The 11,554-nt window shown below is 34.5% G+C and overlaps 1 protein-coding gene across 3 annotated transcripts in view; it reads left to right on the forward strand.

The window, feature by feature from the left end:
• LOC135201846 (uncharacterized) overlaps positions 1–5,261 on the forward strand; it is a 101,854-nt gene extending 96,593 nt beyond the window's left edge. For all 3 annotated transcript variants that reach the window (XM_064231131.1, XM_064231133.1, XM_064231132.1), the window contains one exon: positions 3,862–5,261. The gene's annotated coding sequence lies outside the window, so the exon portion shown is untranslated. The remainder of the gene's footprint in view (positions 1–3,861) is intronic.
• Positions 5,262–11,554: the final 6,293 nt, after the last annotated feature.

An 11,554-nucleotide genomic window follows, 5' to 3' on the forward strand; every position in this document is an offset into this window, starting at 1 on the left:
CTCTTGAAAACATCGAGACACAATATTCACCAAAAGAAGTGTATATGAAAATTATATCTCTCTTCCTCTCATACACACGCATATACACACCAATTACACAGCCAAACAGGCACAAGTAACACGAGACCGGATCAAAGTCACATATAGAATGGAATTTAGGCCAAAGGACAAGCGCTGGGAACTATGAGGTCATTCAGCGCTGAAAGGAAAATTGGTAGTATGAAGGTTTCAGAGGTATAAGAGGAGGAAAACCTCAAAGCAGTTGGACCAAGAAAAAATTGCTTGAGAAGGTAGAAAATCAGAAGGAAGGAAGAGAATATGAGCAAAAGTTCAGTAAAAAGGTGCAGCTAGGGGTCGAAGGGACTCTGCAAAGACTCTTAAGTAATGCGTACAGTGCACAACGTGAGGGGCACTGACGACACTACCCACCTACGGGGATGTCACATATAGGATACATTTCGTTATCTGTCCTAAAAAAAATATATTGGTGAAGCAAACTAACACTCAAAAGGACATTCTTCAAATGGATAGAATCCTACCAATTCCATTCCTAGGTGTTAATGAGTATTATTGCAAAATAGAAATTCAGTCAAGTCAATGAATAATTTCGTTTATCAATCATACATAGAAAAGCTTCGTCCACAAACAGTTGAGTAGAACCAAAATACATCAAAGAAAAACTGGTCACTTCTTTTGCTCTTTGCTTTTTGTCACTGAGACAGGTTAGCAGTAACAGCGTTACAAAGTTATCTGGACATCACAGTAATAATACCCTTTTATATGACGAATGTATGAATTCTCATAAGCACAACGCATGCTTATGCATGGACCACACCCACCCAACCTCCCTACCCAAGCAGGGCAAAAACATGCCCTGCAGCAGACGACCTTTCGTTCTTATCGGTACAGCCAGGAAAAATGACACCGTCTAGAAAGAGTAATTAAATCTCACTTGTTTTTAATCAGGCAATGCTTAACAACCAAGATAATTGCGGATTCTTGTCGACAACAAATTATGATCCATTAATGTATGCGTAATGAAAAGAAATCGTCCAGCTTAGTCTTATAATTCAGATGATTTTTTCTTAATGAAATCGCAGGTGAGATGTGAAATAGAAACTGTCTAACGACGTCTTTTCTTCTTTCCCACCTTCACATTGTCAGTAAGTACAGATGACTTCCCCTATTCAATTCTCAGTCATACACAAATATTTTCCCCGTCAGCTTTCTGCAGTTCGCTTATTTTCTTATAAATAAATAATATATGAAGAAACAAAGCAAGCCTCCTAAAGTGACATAGTGATTACCGCATCCCTAGGACTGATTTTTAAGCCTGAAATCAATTCCAACCCAAGTTATCTTCGATATTCTTAATTCAGTTTTATTTACCGTCATGATATAGTTTCAGTATTACAGTGCTTGGTATGTCCTTGAAAAGAATGACTCTCTCATGATAAGCTAAGGTCCCTTACTGTGAGTTATAAGGAGAAAGCACCCCTTGACTGCCATGTGACAAAAAGAATACTGAATTTATGGCAAGGTTAAATCTCAAGGACCATTTAGGTCATTCTGTCGTGAACTCACAAGTTGTACCTTCAAAAAGAGTAACTGTTTGGGAAGTAAACCATTAGCGTACCTCAATGGTTGAGACAACAACAAGAATAACAAATGCAAAAACACGATCATCTAAGTATATAGGAACAAACAAAAACCCAATCTCGCAATTTGCTATTCAAGAAACAACGACCAGCACCGGAAACCACTTTCCATACGCCTTTCTTATTACGAGCATTGTCCCTCAATCTGCACAATGAACTTTATGTAACGAGAATTCCTCGAGGTTACCAGTCATGACTTGCACACACGCACACACTCACACACACACACACAGTCTCCATTCTGACATCACTTTACAGCGTCTGGTTCGTGGTCGTGATATGACAGCCTCTCACCTGCTCATGTCACACGCTGTTGAACTCAGTCACGCACAGGAGTTTTTGCCTCGGAAGTCACAGTTGGACATTGTTTGGGTCTCTCGTTGTTTCCAGGCTGTTGATGATGATGATTCTTCTTCTTCCCTGCAACGATTTATTGGACTTACATTAGCTTCTTAATGAATTATAAAAATCCTTCATATTCACCTGCGCCACTTCAAAAACCGTCTAGTATTACCTGCAAATGTTTGGAAATACATAAGTAATATTTACTTAATTTAATAAGTCGCATTTTTAACAAACAAACATTTTTCTGAAGAACAGCAAATATGCAATGAGATATGCATGACACGGTATTTATATATTATCCTCTTCCAGTAACATTATTTTACTGTCAACTATCAACATTAATCATCTTTAAATACATGGTAGCAAGAAACAAGTCCGAAAAAATATATTTTCATAATGCCGTGAAAAGTATTATATTCAAAACTGTCCCAAACAAGATTAATTTTTTTACTCCTAGAACGAAAAATATGAAAAAAAACGCAAAACTTGTTTTCTTGGGCATAATGTATTAATCGAATACATTTCTATTTGCATTATTATTATTATTATTATTATTATTATTATTATTATTATTATTATTATTATTATTATTATTATTATTATTATTATTATTATTATTATTATTATTATTATTATTATAAATAAAACTCCAAATCAGAATCTAGCACACACATAAAAAGTGGCATAAAGACATCGCCACTGCTATTGTTTCAGCAACAATAAGTAGCAGCGTCACGGACGCGCACCAGTAATAGCAATATGAAGAGTATGTATGCATGAAATAATTAAAAAAGAAACCAATCAAGCACTTTCTAAAGCGCAAGATGAAATTGCAGCATATAAAGATGAGCGCCGCGCCCAGACGCTAAAAAATGAAAAAACAAAGACGGTGATAAATTCAAAATGACAGCAACAGCCGCCTCCCGTTGCACGCAAATGACTGTCATCACCTGTCAATCACACTTTCACTCACCAGAACATGACGGGACCGATTTCCTCCACCCGGCGGTCTTACACGGAACTGGATGAAATCTTATACTTGATATTATATGATGGCCGAATCGCGCCGTCAACCTTTCCAGTAACTATACCTACAGGGGCGGGGATTCCCCCACCCCCACGCCCCCCCAGCCGGTCGCTTCGTTCCCATAGTTTCTCTGGTTTTCGATTCTTCATTTCCGACGATACTTTCTCCTCTCGCTTTGCTTGGAGAGACTCCAAGCGTCATCTGTTTCAGTTTTCATCTCATTTCTTAGGTTAAATGTTTTTAAACATCAGTCGGTTCATAATGTGCTGTAAATATGAGAAGTAAGGGATTTCACGAAATCCAAAGGAAATTTTTGAAATCATCAACTCGCTTAGGAACAGTTAATCTCAGAGGGTAGTACTAAACACGGCAAAACAGTGATTTGTCAACATTGTTTCGTTGTGGAGGATCAAATGTCCCTAGTGCGTTTGATCCGGGGGGGAGGGGGAGGGGGCTAGTATTAAACACGGCGAAACACTTGACGCCCAGTGGCTAATACTAAACACGGTGAAACAATGTAGAAGAATCACTGCTTCGCCGTGTTCAGTGCTAGCGTCTGGGATCAAATGTTCCTAAGCGAACTGGTCATTTCACAAATTCCCTTTGAAATCCCTGATTTCACATATTTGCTGTAACATATAAACCATCTTGAAGAACCTGCAAAGAACTGCTGCTTTGATATACCAACTTGATATTATTTAACGAAAGAATTAAAGTGAAAACTAAAGTTAATTACATATAATTATTTATATACTTGTTTCGTATCTAAAAACAATAAATGAATCAATTTATGCCAAAATTTTAATAAATCTCTTCTCTCTTCTCTTTCAGAAACCTTCAGCAGATTTGTATTACTTATGTTAAGATTGATATTTGTATGTTTCCTTTGGTCTTTAGTAATATTCCCACATGTTTACACAAGCGATGTCAAACGAAGGGCTGGTCCCTAAGTATAGTTATAATATTGTTATTATATATATAGCTAGTTTATATGTCTAAGATGACAAGAGGCAGTACTGGCTCACTCCGGGCGAACAGGTGGCCTCCAGAAGAAGATGGAAAGCTCCCTATTAAATCATCGCCATAAAATCACACCAATGTGCAAGTCACTGTACTTGGAGATGTTTGGGAAGAGTCACTGTACCAGAAGCTCTACGCACGATGCTGCGCAGTTCACTGTCGAAAAGACTGTGCTTACTAAATCAAACAAAATCGATTCCAACACTCTTCCTCTGGTCGCCTGATCCGCGGAGGAGGTTCAGCATCGCCTCTTTTTCAATATTTATCGAACTCTCTATTAATTAAGGGCGGCGGGCGGTACGGCAGATGCTCTCGGGCAAAGACATCTGTCACAATCACCTGTCAACAAATGTCATTATTCTCTAAGACTGTTTACCCCCAAAACAATTCAACTGTGTGTATAATGTTATGTATAATATATATATGAATATACAAGACTTCATTTTTCTACTGACTCAACACTGGGCATCTTTTTTTCATTGTTTTCTACTCGCTCAATACAATACCATATTTTGTAATTATATATATATATATAAATATGTATTTTCCTTCTTTTGTAAATACTGCCTAACTGTTGAATCACATTTACTTTAGTTGTACTAGTTAATATCACCTTTAGTTTACCTGTATATTACATCAGGGATGTTCAGAGCGTTGATGAAGGAAGTGACTGTCCTCCTCCCCTCCCCACTTTTCTCTCACCACCTCCCCCGGCCCCAACCCAGTGATGTAATTGATGTCTGATATCTTTGACCTTTTACTCAAACTTGATATTCAACTTTGGTAAATGGAAAGAGCTGAAACCTCAATCAGCTGCAATCACGATATCCGGAAGGAATGAAAAAAAAAAGTAAGAATATTGAAAGCATTGCGGTTTGTTATTATCAATCTTGAAGAAGAGAATAATAAACTAGTCGTTTCTTGGATACAGGCATCACTCCTTCATGAATGCTTTAAAAGGCAACAAAAAAATCCCTGATAACCACAAAAAACAGTTGTTTATTTGTTTGCTTGTTTTCGTGTAACCAATGTCCACTCACAAATTTCTGTTTGTTGTGTCTATTCTATTTTCACGTTTCATAGCATTTTTTCTTGCGCATATTATATAAATCTTTTTTCAGGGATTTGTGTATTTTCCTGTAAGATTCAGAATAACTGTACTGCACATACAAGCCAGTTTCAACCAGAATAAAAGAAAATCCTTTTTTAAAGGTGTTTATATATTAATACCCTATACAATAATTACTCCTTAACAATTAAACTGAAAAATTATTTTAATAATATACCGCAAAGATTTTTCCAAAATGGAAAAATCAGAACATTCCTGCGTGAAAAGTTAGATGGCTTATCTTTGCCAATAAATCCAACTGAATAATATTAAATTCATCAAGAGCTGAAGTTGATAAAGGTTATTAAGTATTAAATGGTGAAATCAATCATTTCGTTTATATCAGTAATTTACCAATACTGACATAAGAAGGATATTACAATATACAGTACAGTGCAATGCTTAATTTCATAATGGAATACTGTAATTTTATACTAAATGGAATACTTATAATTTCATACTAAAGTCGACCTGAAATAAAGATAATATAACATTTCAAGGCGACCCTCTCCTAAAACGTGATTACTCTAAAGCTCACGATGGATTTTAAAAACCTGTTCACAGGACAGTATTACAAACGTGAGTAATACTTCCAGTAATAAGCACACTTACTGAACATACATGAAATATGTCTATGAACAGTATGGTTACATTCATTAAATATGTAGAACATCTAATAGAAAAAGATTACGTGCACCTGAAAAGGCAATCATATCTACAGTCATGGGCTAAAAGCAGAACGAAATTTTAAAAATTGTTAAACTTTTCTACTAAGCCCTACGAAAAATCACAGGTGTTATATTATCTTCGAAATTCACCTTTACAGAGTTTTGTCTTTCACATTATTTGTATGATTTGCAAGCTTATGCTGGTATTTTAACTGCACTACGCATTATTACTAAGCAGCCATGAATCGTAAGAGATGGTTCACCAATTCCAACTTCGATAGAAGAATTCGATGAGGATTTAAAATAAATTCTAGTGCATATTCTGAGTAGTACCTCATTATTAATCGGATGTGAACTTTTCAGAGTTCTAGAACAGACATGACAGTTATTTTTTACAGCAATGTCAAGGTTGGTCTATCAATTCCCCAGTCTGTATGAGATCATTTCTATATCAAATTCCTGTATCTTTGCAATTTGTTTTTAATGTAGGCTATATGGGCCTTCAAGTTCAGGCGTGCATCAAAGATACACATCTAAGGATTTGACCGTTTGACTTGAGGGTATAGAAGACCGTATCCGTGACGTCACGGGTCACATCTCACATGCCGGGCCACCTGGCTGTTGTTTTCGCTCCCTAAGAAATGAAGAGGCCCCAATTTTGAGTCGCCCATGGAATCGTTAATATAGGGAAATTAGCATTTAGACCCATATAATGTGATTAAGAACAATAAATATTTATATAATGTTATATAAAATATGCTGCTTAATTTTCATATAATTTTTTTGATAATCAACAAGTCGTTTTTACATGCTACTGTATGAATTTGTACTTTTCTTAATCAAAATATACGGGTCTCAATGTTAACTTTCCCCTAGTAACGATTTTCTGGCCGTTTCAAATTCGGCCCCATTATTTTCTTAAGAAGAGGAAACAGACAAGTAATTGCATCACACTACGGTACTCTGTGCAATGATATATATCTTCAAGTTAATTTCCCTACATTTTTCTTATCTCACTTTACATTCCTATACAACAAAGATGCTGTGGTTTCTTCTACGGGAAATTGGAAAACACTGACGGGGGCCGTGTTTCTATTTTTACAATAGCATTTATTTAAGATACATTTGGTATGTCGACAGGCCTTATGTTTGGCTCTATGTAGTACATTCGTAAATATGATTTTTTCTCATTCCAACGGGTAGTTGACCACCGATGACATTTATTGCCAGTGTGAAGAGGGTGCTACTGAGAACACTTCCATGTGGAACCCCTTTTATCAAGTAAGAAAGTTTGTTAATAAATATCCTCATTTTGTACAGTCATTCAAAAATGTTTTGCAACTTACCTCAAATCTTTTCGGACAACAGCTTACAATAGTGACATCTGGTGCTATTTGGTAACTCCATTGTAAGCGAATGAAACAACTCCAACACTTCGTGTGCGTCAAAGGAATTGCCTGGATTATCCCTTAAAGAGATCTTTTCTGATATTGTTATCACACATTACTTGATTAAAACATGTTCCTATAATACGTCAAAGGTCATCACTACTTGGACCATGTCAAGATTAGCGAACCAATATATTTCAAGACAATATTAAACCACTTTGATTTAGATATATATATATATATATATATATATATATATATATATATATATATATATATATACCTATATATCTATATATATATATATATATAATATATAGTATCTATATAGATATATCACTATATATAATATATACTATATATATATAGATATATATATATATATATATATAGTAGTATATATATATATATATATATATTATATATATATAGATAGATATATATATATATAGATATAGTATATCTAGATATACATATATGATTATATATATTATTATATATATATATATAATATATATATTATCTATATATATAGTATTATATCTATCTATATAGATAATATATATACTATTTATCTATATATATATATATATATATCATCTCTTCTATATCTATATATATATATATAAGATATAGATATATATATATCATATATTAGATATATATATTATAGATATACCGATAGATAATCTATACTATAATACTATAATTATAATATATATAATATATATACTCTATATATATCATATATTATCTAATATATAGATATATATATCTATATATATACTATACAATATAGTTATATATATATATAGATATATATTATATATCGATATATATAGATAGTAATATATCTATATATAAATATATATAATATATATATATATCTATATCTATATCGTATAGTTATATATAAAGCAAAACAGATATAGATAATATATATAATTATATAATAGATATATATATATTCTATATCTATATATATATAGAATATATATAAATATATATATATATATATATATATATATGTGTGTGTGTGTGTGTGTGTGTGTGTGTGTGTGTGTGTGTGTGGTGACCGGACAAATGAACCAGTGGACAACTAAACCAGTGACAACCGAATCAATAACAACTGAACCAATGGCAACTGGACCAGTAGACTAAGGAAAATGTTCCTTTCATATGGTCACTGTTTCAATTTTGAACTGTATTAACTGTTTGCCTAAGACATCATGGTCGTCAGTATTTCACCATAACTACTCCATAGCATGTCTCTTCAGTTTGGAATCACTGAACGTTGAGAGGAGCAGAGAACCTTGGATACTCTAGGAATCTTCCGCTAGCGATGTCGTCATCATCGCAAGCATAAATGCAGCAGTAATATGCAAACAAAAGGTGATGGGGTGACCAAGGAACCCATCGTTCATACTCATCCTGGAAATCCACTAACTGCCCAAAGGCGTAACAGGAGGAAAACGTCACAGTTGCACTATGAAACATTGTTAGAAGAGGATGGAAATAAGATGGGGAAAAGAGAATAAGAACGGAGTTACAGTAAAAGGAAAGAAAGGGGTTGCAGCTAAGGGCCGAAGGCACGCTGAAAGAAAAACCGTAAGGAATGACTACAGTGCACCTTATCAGTAGTACTAACAGCACCAACCACTACGGGGTGGACATCATCAAATTCTTCTACCAAAATTCCAACTATAATACATGTCTTCCTTCTTTTCAAAATGTAGTGGGTCTGATTCTGTTTAGTTCTTACTCCATGCAAAACTTCATCTTGATCTTTGTTGCTAGATTGCTTGTTTTGGGGGTCTTGGTATTTGTTTGTTTGTTTGTTTGTTTGTATGGTGTTTTTTCGTTGCATGGAACCAGTGTTTATTCAGCAACGGGACCAACGGCTTTACGTGACTTCCGAACTACATCAAGAGTGAACTTCTATCACGAGAAATATACATCTCTCACTCCTCAATGGAATGGCCGAGAATCAAACCCGCGACCATCGAGGTGGGACGCTAATAACATACCAACCACGCCGCTGAAGCGCTGTCAAAGAGTCTGTTGCAGGTTGGTTTCAGTGAATTAATTTTGATTAATATTTTATTTTTTCGTAAGCTTCCTTCTTGTAAAGGTCGTGGGTTATCGATTTCATTGGACCTTTCCTTTAGACTGCCTAATCTTCCAAACAGATGTGGTTACTTTATGAATTCTAAAAAGAGCATCAGACCATCCAGTGATCTTGTATTGGTCAGGATGTGGTTTGAAATGGGCAATGGCTTTGTTTTCTGAATCTTTTTTATTCAATTTAGTATTCCAGTTTTCACTTTCACTGTGGTCTCTTGGATTTTGCGTATATGTAACTGGTATATTCCTCAGTCAACTTTATGAATATTTTAACAGAATACGATTGAATGATGGACTGAGTGACCTATGAAATTAGGCTGTTTAGACAAGCTCTGAGACACTTTCAACAATTCGGCGCCTCAGACAGTGAAATGAGAGTTGGTCACTGTGTGGTCACATGCGTTCCATTCAAATTTATCTACCATGTTGGAAGAGTCAAGTGTGATGAAAAATACCCTTATATTTTTCTGAAATACGTATTTGTTTCGTTGGCAAGGAGACGGCTAAGATTATTGGAATTTGTGAACTGCTCTACTACATTTCCCTCAAAATCTGGTGATATAAAATTGTAATCCTAAATATGGTTAACGGCATTAAAATCCCCAACTATTAAAAGGAGCCCCTTGGAATTACTTATTGATACTTCCAAATTATTTCAAATATTATATAATTTTTATTTGGTTTATCATAAAAGATGCAGATAGTATGCTTTCTAATCGGAAGTTGATTGGTGACAACTGTAATTGAGTATTATTCAAAACAATTCATCATCAATTATCTTCTTGTATATAAATGATGTAGTTCCAAAGTTGCCTTCTTCTTGTGATGATGTTGCTAGTTAATATTTGCATTTTGATGGTAATGCTTTGTTTACATGTTGTAAACAATGTCTTTGGTTCACTGGGGAGGAGATGTATTCTTATGACCAATGACATTACACGGGGTTAAATAATTATTCAAAGTTTGACGTAAGTGGTCAGATTTCAATGTACAAAATCTAATGCTTTACTATTCATTATATTATTATCTGGTGTTATATTTTTGTTGTTCTTTAGATATTTCATATTTCATTTTTTGTAGCTAGTATTTATGAGTTTAATCTATATTTCTTTTGTATCTTTCCACTGGTTTCGTCTAGCAATTTATCTTTAACATATTCATGTTTTCCTTACAACAAATGTTGATACACATGCATCCTTTTTAAAAAGTTTCTAATTCGGTTGTTTCATTGTTTTTAAATTTTATGAAATACGTCATTGTATCTACTACTATGAGATTCAGGGCCTCTGTAACACGGTTTTTTGGACTTCGCTCCTTATCAAAGCATCGGATGTAGCTGAAAGTTGACATATGTATATTTTACAACCCCACACAAATTTTAGCAGCATTATCAAGTACCTAAACCTGATAGTTTTAATTTTTATAGAGTAAAAATTATCCAGCCGATGCCATGGCCAATGATTACGAGCCAAGAGTCGAAAACATTCATTACGTAAGCAAGGTAAACATTATTTGACGAAATGTTGCCCCGCCCATCCACCACAGAAACTCATTCACTTTATTCCATCGGTTCTGAAACCCATAGCAGTCAATAATGGCTAGCAGGATTTGGAATTTTCCCCGTGGTTGCAAAACTGCATTTGTCTTACGACTTGCAACTTTTTACAGTCAAGAGAAAGCCCGTGGCCATGACAAAGACTTTATGAATGGCGGAACGATACACAGATGTGGGTGGGGTATCTGTACTAGCGTAGTAATACTACTGTAGTAATAGCAGTAATATACATGAATTAAACATTTATGCCAACTGCTGGGATCCTTGAGGATCATTTAGCACTTCTTGCAACTACTCGAGAAATGAGTTTTTATAGCCAGAAGTTAAATTTTCTAATCCAACAATGCCCACGATAGCCTTCAGTGTTATCCTGAATTATAACGAGGCCAAAGTGGGTGGAGCCTCATGAAGTCATCATTCTGACGATAATTCTTGATGAAGGTTCAAAGCCAAAATGCGGTAACGGCTATTTATTTTTTTTTTAGTAAATAGGTAGATAGCCAATAAATAAAATTGCTTGACATTGGATATAACAGTTATCAAATCAAGCTTGTCTACTATGTTTATGAAAATTACCAACTATTCCCTACATCTTGTCAATCTGACTGTGACCTATAAAGTAGACTGTAATTTCTTAGGAAACTTATTTTGGAGTTAGTCT

This window comes from Macrobrachium nipponense, chromosome 28, assembly GCF_015104395.2.
Source record: "Macrobrachium nipponense isolate FS-2020 chromosome 28, ASM1510439v2, whole genome shotgun sequence".
In the NCBI taxonomy this organism is placed as follows: Eukaryota; Metazoa; Arthropoda; class Malacostraca; order Decapoda; family Palaemonidae; genus Macrobrachium; species Macrobrachium nipponense.